The sequence below is a fragment of the Nanorana parkeri genome, unplaced genomic scaffold, assembly GCF_000935625.1.
Source record: "Nanorana parkeri isolate BGI_ZX_2015 unplaced genomic scaffold, ASM93562v1 scaffold1644, whole genome shotgun sequence".
NCBI classification, from domain to species: Eukaryota; Metazoa; Chordata; class Amphibia; order Anura; family Dicroglossidae; genus Nanorana; species Nanorana parkeri.
In genome coordinates, this window is record NW_017307912.1 from 308,386 (window position 1) to 320,987 (window position 12,602).

The window sequence follows — 12,602 nt, forward strand, 5'->3', positions numbered from 1 at the left end:
ATAGTGTGCTCTGCAGGGTCTCAGGTAAGTCCAGCACGCTGCTGCAACATTAGAGACAGTTGGGGGTGGGGGGGTTCCGTGGCCTATATAATGGTGATATAATGGTTGGGGGGTGTGGCGCAAAATTTCTGCCCCGGGCGCCCGCACCTCTGGTTACGCCACTGGGAAGGATCAAGGAATATCCACTTACAAAGGCCTTCCACTACACAGGCTATACCCCCTTCAGTCTATCATGAATGCTGCTGCTAGACTCATCCACCTGACCAACCGCTCAGTGTCTGCAACCCCCCTCTATCAATCCCTGCACTGGCTTCCACTCGCCCAAAGGATACAATTCAAAATATTAATAATCACTTATAAAGCCATCCACAACTCTGTACCAGGTTACATCTCCAACCGTGTCTCGAAGTATCAGCTTAACCGTCCTCTTCGCTCCTCCCAAGACCTCCTGTTTTCCAGCTCCCTCGTCTACTCCTCCCATGCTCGCATCCAGGACTTCTCTCGAGTCTCTCCACCCTATGGAACTCTTTACCCCAACTTGTCCGTCTATCTCCCACTCTGACTGCCATTAGGCGATCCCTTAAGACTCATCTCTTCAGGGAAGCCTATCCCACCTCAACATAACCACTGAAATATCACTTTCTCAAATAATTCATCCCCACACAGCTACCTCCTCATGTATCACTTCCCCCTCCCTTTTAGACCGTAAGCTCTCACGGGCAGGGCCCTCCTTACCATCTTGTCTTGATTTGTATTGTGATTCTAATGTCTTCCTTATATTGTAAAGCGCTGCGCAAACTGTTGGCGCTATATAAATCCTGTATAATAATAATAATCATAATAATTGTGATAAAATGTGATATAAAGCAGCTAGTTCCGTCCTCATGATACAGAATGCCATCATAGTCTAATTAAATCACTGGTTATTATTTTTCACGGAGGAGCCACTTAAGTCGCTAAATACAGCCAGTTAGTTTGTTCTGGAATGATCCGTGCACGTGCTGCGCTGACTGTGACCACTCCCCTCTCCTGTACTTCAATTGAAGCCAAACTTATTACCGCCAATTTAGACTAATTCTCTTCTAGTATGCCGAGAGATCATAACTAGGAAGGCTCTAAGTATATTGTCCTTCATATGTATATGGCTGTTAAAGGGATGTGGATGACATAAAACTTGCTTTATTCACATGCAGCTTCATGGTTATTATGTGGCAGTTTTGGATGCAAATAGTCAACTTCTCCACAGTACTTATATACTGATGAAATATATATTAGAGAACATTCATTTGTAGCAATTATTTCAATATAAATACATTACAATTAAAATGACACACATGCACAAAAGACTTTGATGTGGAACTGATATGTTTTTTTTTTTTTCATATTTTGCATATTCATGAGGCTTCTGGCTCCAGTGAGTCACAATTTCACTTGTCTGTTGATGTGTCATGAAACAGGTGGTAGATGAGATGGAATGTGCCTACTTTATTCTGATGTTTGTTCAAACAGCTGAACCTCTCGACACTGTGTGCATGCAGGACCGGATAAACATGGGGGCTACTGGAGCACCAACTCCAGACTTACCACTGAAAATAGGCTCGGCTGGCCCGGATTGCCTCAGTATGCCCGATGGCAATCCGGGTTGAACACAACCAGGCAGAGGTACCGGTGGCGCTCTAATTAGGCAATATTAGGCAGCCGCTTGCTATTTTAAGGTCAAAAAAGGATAATGTCTTCCTCTTCACATGTGCACATGACACCAGAAAATAGCTGAATCAAACACACGGGACGAAGTCTGTGCTACATTATACAAGGGGGAGGTAACACAGAAGAACAGGGGTGTAATAAACCTAATGACCACTAGGTGACAGCATAGAAAACATTAACCATACTAATACACAATAAACATCACTTGAAGTGCATTGCCATATAACTGCAGAAGCAGCACAAGATCTAAACCCTAACTGGGTGATACATTACAGTGCATCAATTTTTAAAATAACATACTATCTTTACCTTTTTGCATCCTCTATTAGTCACTTCCTGTCTATACACACTCACTTCAGTATTGGCTACCTTCCTAATGTGATCCATGCCTGGTGGTGATCCATGCCTGGGCAATGTTTGTTGGTATGGCTACTGGTAGTATCCACCAGGGAAGCCTGTGACAGGGTGACAATGCAGGAGCACAGATGGAAGACAGTTTTTACCCCACAACAAGAAGTGCCTGAACAATGACCTTCATGGCAGGATCACCAAGTATTCTATTAATGAAAGTTGTAGATTTAAAAAGAATCAGAACAAATGTTGAAATTACATTAACATGCTTATGGGGTTTTTTTTTCTCTACTATTTCCGTAATTAGCATCTTATTATTTAAACCAGTATAGTTATGTCTTTTTACATCTTTTATTTGAGTAATGCAAATGGTGGCTTCTCCGAGACAATACAGATTTGTTGCATTGATTTTTAGATGTTTACCAATTTGTTGTTTATTGTTTAAGGAAAGTACATTTGCAGAGAAAGTCAGGAAGAGCTTAGGGGTGTGCAAGGTGTCTCCTCCGTCTAGAGATGGCCCATGGCTGCTTGTTCTAAGGGTCCTTGCTAAGTCTTGTTAGGCTTGCTTAGACTCTTTTCATGCTTGTCTTTTGAAAAGAGTTTGTAGTGATGGGGGTCTTAGGTTATATTGAAGACCCTAGCCTCAAGAGTTTTGGGTTGAGTAAAGCTAATGAGCTCCAGCAGACAGATATGGATGGGGAAGTTGAAGATATTGGAGAACTCCAACTTAAAAAGGGTAATTATTACTTTGCGAGTTCTCTTTACACCTTTTATTTGTGTAATGTGCCAATTTTTGAAGATCACTGTAGAGCCTGAAAAAAGAAATAACCAGAAACCTTATCAACAGTGTAGTACCAGATAAATGTTTTAATGTTTTAAGTTCTACAGTGATAAGTTATGAACAAAAAAAAAGAAAATGGCCTGAGTAAATGGTTCACTGTCTGACATACCATATCCCATGTATAATAATGTTCAGAAAAAAAAGACGTAGAAAGGGATATTTGTGGTATGCAGTGAATGCAAATAAACAGCAATTTAGAAATAAAACAATGTTTTTTTTCTTGAACTTAAAGTAGAGATCTCATGTGTGTCTCTTAAAGTACATAGGTTAAAAGATATGTATGATCCAATGAAGAAAACCTGTGTATATGACAAAAAGAGTTGCCCATATAGATATTCATGATGTTCTTATATACATCAAACAAATGTTATACAACTAGATATCCATTCATAGCATTTCCTGGTCAAAGTCTGCTTATTCAATGTTGCATGTACAGTTCAGATGATAAGATACATATTGTAAAGAACAACAACCATAAGCAATTATGTAAATCACAAATGTATAGATAATATAGTTTATCTTACATTCGTTTTATGCAATATTGTGTACACACCTCATTTGTTAGATCATGTTGATGTTCATTTTATAGAGAACCATTAATCATCCAGGTGTGTAATGCCAAAACTGGGAAGTAACTGCAGGAAAGAGATAAGGATACAAGTTGAGAATATAACCCTCCAAAAAAGCCATAGAATACAAAAACTCTTCAAGATGTTATACCCACCACCACCACAAGGTAATGTAAAGTATGCCTCCTCAAAACTCACATTTATAATGGGGGTATGAGGCTGTCCGTTGTGTGGCATTAACTCAGCCAGGGACCACCGTCCCCGCCACTGCTGCATCCAGGGAGAGAGAGAGGGGCATACTGGTGCCTGTCTCCTCTTATCTCCTGCCAAAAAGCCACATCACATGTCCACTGAAGTCATGATGTCACAAGCAAAAAAAAGATAACATTCTGTTAATTCACCCCATCATGTAACAGAGTTTACTGTAATAAAGAAACATAATTATATGCTTCAGTAATGGTTAAAGGACAATAATAAACACATAGGCCAATGCTATTGTAACAACATTATGGGGTCTATTCACAAATTCACAAAGGCAGCCGAGTGAACAACCAACCCGAAGTGAAGTGAGCCGAACGCTGTTCGGCTATTCACTTCAGGCTTGTATAGCTGAAATCAGCCGTACATCGGGTGGCTTCGGGTCGGCCAAACATGCTCAGCATGTGCGGCCCACCCAAAGTACAGAAGGAGTTCGACTCAGCCAATCCAACATCTGGATCAGCTGAGCCGAACCTCCGGCAGGCTACTCGCAGCTGTTCGGCCTATTCTCATAGATGCCGAACAGCTTGGCTATTCTGCTCGGTACCTCTGTGGTACCGAACAGAATAGAAAAACAGTTAAAAAAGTAGAAAAAAAATAGAAAACAATTGGGCGGAGCTAGCAGTGACAGCTAGCTCCGCCCAACTGTTTTCTATTGACCGGGACCAGCTGTCATTAGAATTAGAGCTTGTCGGAGCCGGCGGGGATATGAAAGCCGACTCTGCTAAGCTCTCACCCCAATGACAGAACAGCGTCTGCTGGTTACCTAGAGAGCTTAGCAGAGTCGGCTTTCATATCACTGCCGGCTCTCCTAAGCTCTCGTCGTAATGAGACATGGGCGTCCCTACTAACCAGGGATGCCCATGTGTCATTACACACTGAGAACCCGTCAGAGCTGCTGTGATTTTACAGCAGCTCTGCCGGGTTCTCAGTGTACTGAGGAGCCGCAGTGTAATGGCAGAAGGCGTCCCTGGTCATTACACACAGAACCCGGCGGAGCCGTGAGATGACAGCTGGCTCAGCCCAGCTGTCAGAAGCAGGCTGTCGGCCGGCCGTTCGGCCAGCTTCGAATTTCCCTTGGGCTCAGTCAAGTCTTATGCCTTCGGCTCGACTGAGCCCCTCACCCAACTTCGGGGGCTGTATGGGCTATAGTGAATAGCTCGTACAGCAGCCCTGACCCGAATGTTCATGTTTCAGAGAGGTTCTGAATGACAATTGAATGAGAGAGTTGTGTCACAGCGCTAAAGGTTGAATTAATTGAGTTGATTAGAAGTGTATTCGTGTAAGCGGTAATTACGTTAAATAAATTAAATCAAGTGTTCACATAAAAAAGTGTGTAGAAAAGCTGCGTGTTTAGCACAGCCTATAAAGAGTTAAACAAACCCCAAGATAATTTGTTATATAGCAATGAAAAATCTAAAGTAAAAATGTAACAACTAAAGTGTTAAATATCAATGAATATCTAAAGTTATATTGTGTCACAAAGAAAACAAAAACCGGAAGTCTAAAAGTAGCACATATGTGAAAGATCGTGACAAATTGATGATAACAAGTAGGACAAAATAATGGTGAGTTTGTTACATTAGATGATCAATCAGTGATCTATATCATAAGATCCTGATAGTCACACAGTGACAAACGAAACAAACAAAAGTTTTTATTGATCTAGATTGATCTATTAGCGGTAATCTTGCAGAAAAGATATCAAAGGACGGGAAACAATGTTCAATGCATAATGTCTAGAAGTCAGAAGAGAAAACACAAGGCAGATAGTAGTTGATCTTTTTCAGTTTAGTCAGCGGCCCCCTTAAAGATGGGTACTCACCAGAATGCAGTGAGTAAACACATTTTTGGATTAGCGGCAGTCAGGTCCACGATCCTGTTCCAATTTGAACTCAGTTCTTCCCGCGTTGAAGCTTGGCAAGGAGGGAGTTTATTCTCTGCAGTGCTGGAGGAGATGTCCAGCGTACACAGAGGCAATTTCTCCTAGATGCGCTGTCAGCGAACCATCTCTCAGAGATCCCCGCGGTATTTAAAAATAAGAAGAAAGAGCCCTCATGGTGCAGTAGATAAAAGCATTCGGGTTTATTAAAACATATAGTAACTCACATGTGAAGTATAAAAGGTGCGGCCGGCAAACAGCTCAAGAACCGCTATGTAGACTCCTCGTGTGCAAACGACTCTGCCTTTTTGACGCGTTTCGTCATGTGACTTTTTCAAAAAAAGGCAGATATCAAGTAATGAGGTGGATGCTGATCTATAAGTGTTCTACTAATTGGTTTTGATTAGAAGACCAATCAGCAAATAAGGCAAAAAGTTAAACATCCATTAAAACTAAACAAATGTAAAATCTAATACCGAAAATGAGTGAGTCTACATAGAAAAAGGAAATGATATAATTGGGACATCAAGAGAATAAATTGATTAAGTAATCTATAGCATTTCGTTGGACTTGCTAATTAGGACAAGACAGAATTATAAAAGGACAGCTGGAAAGTTAACTAGTGCAGGCAAAACACAAAGATAGATAAAGTAAAATAGCAAAAATGGGTGATTGGTCGATCGAGTACAATTCAGCCGTGTGAGGGATGTGTAAAATCAAGGCAAACGAATCATAGAAGAATATAGGCTGAAAGCCTTAGGTGCTCTAATGCGAACCATATAAATTATTGTGTATATATATTAATAGCTAAAAGGTGATGTATGAGTGTATAACGTGTGAATTAAAGTAATTAAATAGACATTGGTGTATGTTGGTTAAATACAGTGAACGTAAGTGATTGGAGGACATTACCAACCATAAAATAAATTAATTGGTAATAATGGGATAATAAATATAATTAAACAACAACATCGATTCAATACAACATTGAAATCTAATAAAAACCATATGAATTAATGTGAATATATATTAATAGCTAAAAACTTGATGAACGAGTGTGTAGCGTATGAACGAGAGTAATTAAATGAACATGGTGTATGTTGGTTAAATACAGTGAACGAATGTGACTGGAGGACATTACCAACAATTAAGTAATGCATTAATTTGTGAAGATGAGATAATAATAAATATAAAAATAAGCAACTACATTAATTCAATGAAGGCCATTGGTTGTATGTAATTGCAATCACCTATGGTCTAAATCAGGGGTGCCCACAATTTTTGTGTTAAGATCTACTTTTCAAACAACAAGCTACATGAGATCTACCAACGAAAACAAAAACCTCCAGTCGGCCTGTAAGGTGGTTTATTGACGGCATGTCGCCTCCGTCAATATTAATCTATGTATATGGGAAGAAAGAACATAGGGGGTCCATATGCCAAGATAAAAAATATGATAATGAATTAAATATTTAAAATTGAAAATATTTAAAGTATGTCTATAGATAGAATGACAATTGTCATAAAAAAACTTGTGTTCCTGTGAAGAGGCCAGAATATGGCAATCAAATGCTACACCTGCAGGAGCCTTGCTAATCTCATTTCCAAGTCTTTACTGTATTTCATTTAATCTTTGCTTTTGCGTTGTAACTTTTACAAATAAACCTTCTAAAATGTTCATCGTAAGCAGAGCTTGTTCTACCTCAACAACTGTTAGGGTGGTTTATTGAGTCTTGATGACTTTAATCTGATTTTCAGGACTCTTGCACATAGGTGCTGGCCCCCATACATGTTGGCATATTCCTGTTGGAAGAGAGTTCCAGGTGCAGTATACAGTCTCACATTGAAGTCAATGGCTGTATGGTGTTGCAAGGTGGGTATATTCTGGCTCTGCATACACACAAAGTCCCTACTATTAGACATGTGGGATTTGTTTTTGTGTGAATTGAAATTCATGCGCATTTTCCAAAATTCGTACATTGAGATACAGCCGAATTTTCCAAATGACAGAAATAACGAAAATTTTGGATGCATCTGATTGAAAGAATTTCCGAAAATGCGTACAAATTTCAATTTGGATTTTTGTTTCTGTGGACTGTAAACATTTTTATTTTTATTTCCTTTTCTCTGTCACTTTGCTGCAATGAATATTCGTTCACAATTAATAAATATTCATCAGAATCCGAATCCCGAACGGAATAGACTTTTGGCCCCAAATCCCGAAAAATTTAATAATGAAAAATCCGAACATAAACGAAACTAAACAAATGTTTTTCCGGCTTACATGTCTACTTACTATGAGTTATGATAGGTAAAGAATGTCATGCCTGGAACTTAATATATTGCTAGGGGAAAAAAACATGATTGGTACAATGCTGTTTCAGAAAGAAATGGCTGCAGATAGTATAATCCATTCTTCAAGTGCTAATCCCCCATTTCTCATTACATAGTTGTTAAGGTTGAATAAAGACACAGATCCATCCAGTTCAACCTATATGTGCGTGCGTATATGTGTGTGAGTGTATGAGTCACCAAGAGTACCCATACCCCTGTACAGAGGAAGGCATCTAAAAGTTTCTTGAATGAGTCTATACTCTCAGCAGATTCCACTGCCATGGATCTGTTCCATATGGCCAATATTTAAGACTCCAATTAAACTATTCGGAAAAATATTTTTTTTTACATTGGAAGCAGATACACTGTATAATAGGCTTATATGGGGTGGGGGTGACAGTATAAAGACATTACAAATGCCATATCAAAGTGCCAAAGCACAGAATAGGAAGAACACATATATAAACAGTCAGATAACACAAAAGATAAAAATCATTCTACAATTAGGTCGATCACTAGGTACAACCAACAACTTTCGGATATTAGATGTATTATATCCAAACATTGGTATCGTCTTAAAAATAATTCAGTTGTATATCTTTATCTGAAGGAATATCCTGGGATTACATTTGAAAGGGCGCAATCTCCGAGCACAATGAAAACCAGACAAGCAAAAGGTGCTAGTTAAAATATTTATTAAGAACAGTGTCCACAGAAGTAAGCAGAGTCTTAAACCGGAACAAGCCAGAGTCAGGAGCCGGAGTGGGTAGTCATCCAAGCCAGGTCAGGATCACAGAGATCAGTGTCGTCAGGAACAAGCCAGGTCAGGAACACAGAGATCAGCGTCGTCAGGAACAAGCCAGGGGCAGGAGCCAGGCTGAGAACGTAACCCAGGATCAGGTCATACATGGAATCAGGATACTCAGAGCAGCAGGAAAGCACTAGCAGGAAGACCACGCAAGGGCAAGGTCAGATTGGACTGAGTGGTATATATATATGGTGAGTGGGGTGACATCATCACTCAGAGACAGGAAACTCCCATCTGACTCACTCAGATGATGCTCTCCTATGTGAGCATTAGAGGGAGCCTGGGAGTAGTGAGCAACGTTCCAGAGTCTGCTTGAGCAAGGTAGGAACAGGTTAGTGAAATGGCAGCCAAGCCAGCATTCAGCAAACCAGTAAAGTCAGGGTGGAACCCTGACAATGTTGGGGCACTATTCTTCAAAGTGACACTAATGTTGGGGCATTATTCCTCCTAGTGGCAACAATGTTGGGGCTCTGCTCCTTCTTCACTGACACTGCGACAATTTTTGCTCCCACTGACCATGGGGCATTTTATTACATCCACTGGCTACAATCCTGGAGGCATATTTTACTCACCTTTACCATCAAACCAGGGTTATTTTTCTTACTCCCACTAACCATAGATCACAGTCTGGCCCCCAACAGTCTGAAGTACAATCAAATGGCCCTTTGTTTAAAAGTTTGAGTTTAGTTTTAGCAAAATGCTAACCTGGTAACAATAAATGTATTTTACATATTTAGGGGCATAGGGAACATAATTTCCATTCTGAATCATTGGAAGTTACATTAATCAGTTACCGGCTTTTACTAATACTGGATATTTTGAACTTCTTGTGTAATTTTCTTCATATCCAGTCATCAATATGTCATCACTGTCAGTTAATAATTAACACACATTTATTAAACAAGAAACATCTTAATTACCCCTTAATAAAGCATTAATGACACCTGTGCTGGAAGGAAGGGTGGGGGCATAGTTTGCTCTTATACAATTTTCTAATCTGCATGCCTGCAAAGGTGAAAATAACTTGCAGATCATTGCCAAAATATGTATTCCTCCAAAAAAAGAACAATAATGCTATAGTTATGATATGTGTGCATGCATTTAGCTGTGTAGGTGGTATCTTTATAGAAAAACCTAATATAAGTATCGTTGCTGCTAACATTTAATTCTGAAAATGCTAGTGGCCTGTCTGTAAAGCTGATCACTGTCAATATTAGATATGTTTTGAAATTTCATTGCAACAATAAAATGTTATTATTATTAATTGTTAATATTATTAATATAATTTTATTGGATTCAAACACACATTTCTCTTATAACCAATTTTGGACATTTTATGTGCTATTTTTGGCCAAAAAAAGTTTATTAAAGTACACTATGGCTCACCTCTGCTGATTTTCTGGTTTGGCCTTAGCTGGATTGTTGACTGTGGCTCATCTCTGCTAACCTTCTGGTCTGGCCTTAGTTGTTTGCTGACTAAGACTCATCTCTTTAGGTGTGACCTTGGCTGGTGTTCCAGCATCCTGGCCAGCAGCCTTCTGGTCTGCCTCTCCCTAGGGACCTTCCTGTCAATCTGGACAAGCATCTCACAGCCAAGCCTGCTACAAGAAGTGAGCTCTCGTGGACTGTACTCCTGGTACCCGTGCCACTTCTCACTTCCCGTGCTCCAGTCCAGGTGTGTCGGGACTAGAGCTGTAAGGGAAGCCCTCTTGTCATCTCAACCTCCATCCAGGTACATGATAGGTTCAAGACATGGCCCACCAGAAAGGTACGTAGGGTGCACTGGCGGAACTACCAGGGTCGCAGCGGTCGCAATTGTGACCGGGCCCTGGCGTTCCGCCACTTGGGGGGGCCCAGCGAGAAGAAGGCCCCCCCCACCACTTTAAGTAACAAGGGTCCATTGGCATTACACTAACAATAAGGAATTTGTGCTACAAAGGAAGCATTTTGCTATAAACAAAATTTTAAAAATGGATCAGCATCAACAAAAATGGTGTATATCGCAGTGTCCACACGCCAGGTTTCTAGTTAAACAGCATATGAAAAATAATTCCTGTATTTGGTAGTCGGTAAAAGATTCACTAGGTAAATATTTTGCATACTTGCTATGTAATAATAGTGTGTGAACCAGAAAGAGGCACTGGCTGGCAAGATTGCGGACAGTGTATGGGGGAAACCTAAGTTTTTCACATACACATGGTGAGAGGCTCCAGGGTTGGATATTAATAACTTATGTTATTGGCTCTGGAGCCCCAAGGCTTTCCTAGAGCATTGGGAGGGAATAAGTCCCAATTTTTGGGTCTCCAGCATACTTGTGTAGCCAGACCTCATTATTAGTCTCAGCTGTCCACAGTCCTTTTTATATGTGAGCTGACTGATGCACAGGTCTCTCTCTGCTGCTGGGTGAAAAGGCTGAGTGCTGACAGAACACTAAAATGTGCAAGAGCTGTCTGTTTGTTATATATATTGTTGCAGAGGTAACGCTAAGCACTATGTAACAGTAAGAACTGCCTTTTTTTTTTTTTAATCACCTTTGATTCATTTTTTTTTGCATCACCACTTATTAACACTGGTGATCTCTCTGCAGTCACTTCCTGTCCACATGTACCCCAGTGATGGCTGCATGGCATTTTTCAGGGCTGGATTTCTGATGGTGACAGCAGTGGACCATGTCTCTTCAAAGTATGTTGAAACCATTTATAGTCTCCATTGTAGAGGGTGTGATAGGATTACAACATGGAGAACAATTGGGAGTCAGCAACAGAATATTTTCACCCTATACCGGGACGTGCTCGCACATGGACCTTCATAGCTGCAGGATCTTCAGCTATTATTTTAATGAAAGCTGCAGAATATTGAACAATACGTTTGCGGTTAATTTAACTTGTTAAAACGTATATGAGATTAAAGTGATTTGGCTTACATCTACTTAAACCTAAACCATTCATCACTTAAACTCTTATATTCTGGTCATAGCCTTACAGTGACACTAAATTCAGAAGTTAAATCTTAAAAATACAATTCCAATTCCCTACTTGCCTCCTTTCAATTCCAATCCCTACTTGCCCTATCTTTGCTGAAAGTATCAGGCATTCCTGAACCAGGTTGGGCACTAAAAGCACCCACTCCCATACAAAAAAAAGGGAGATTCTGATCATTCACACCCGGGGTTTTCCAGTTGCACTTCTGTGGGATATGCTTTCTCTGCTTTCTTCCAAACAGAAGTATTGGTTTCCCTAACAACTCATTACTAAGGCATGACAACCTATAATGATCACCTAGCAAACACACAAAGTCTTTGAGTAAATGATAGCTGTGTTATCTATACAAATGTGAAAATCAAACTTAATGTTCCGTGCTCAAATTCACACACTAACTATCAAAACAAGCAGCAAGCACTAAAATGGATCCATGTTTACCATGTAAGTTAATGATAAAAGTGCCAAACTCTTCCCGCATAATATTATTATTATAATACAGGATTTATATCGCGCCAACAGTTTGTGCAGCACTTTACAATATAAGGAAGCCATTACAATCACAATACAATTCAAGACAAGATGGTAAGGAGGGCCCTGCCCCTGAGGGCTTACAATCTAAAAGGGAGGGGCAAGTGATACATGGGGAGGTAGCTGTGCGGGGATGAATTTTTTGAGAACGTGATGTTTGAGTTGTTAGTTACTGTATATTAGTCATCTCACTGGGTATGCAACTAACCCCCTGGATATTTTCCATTACATTTATCTACAAGTGTGTGCCTGTTTTACCCTCCCTGGTTGTTATTTAATATGGAAGATAAATAATACCCAATCCCCCACCCCCCCAAAAAAAAAAAACAAAAAAAAAACCACA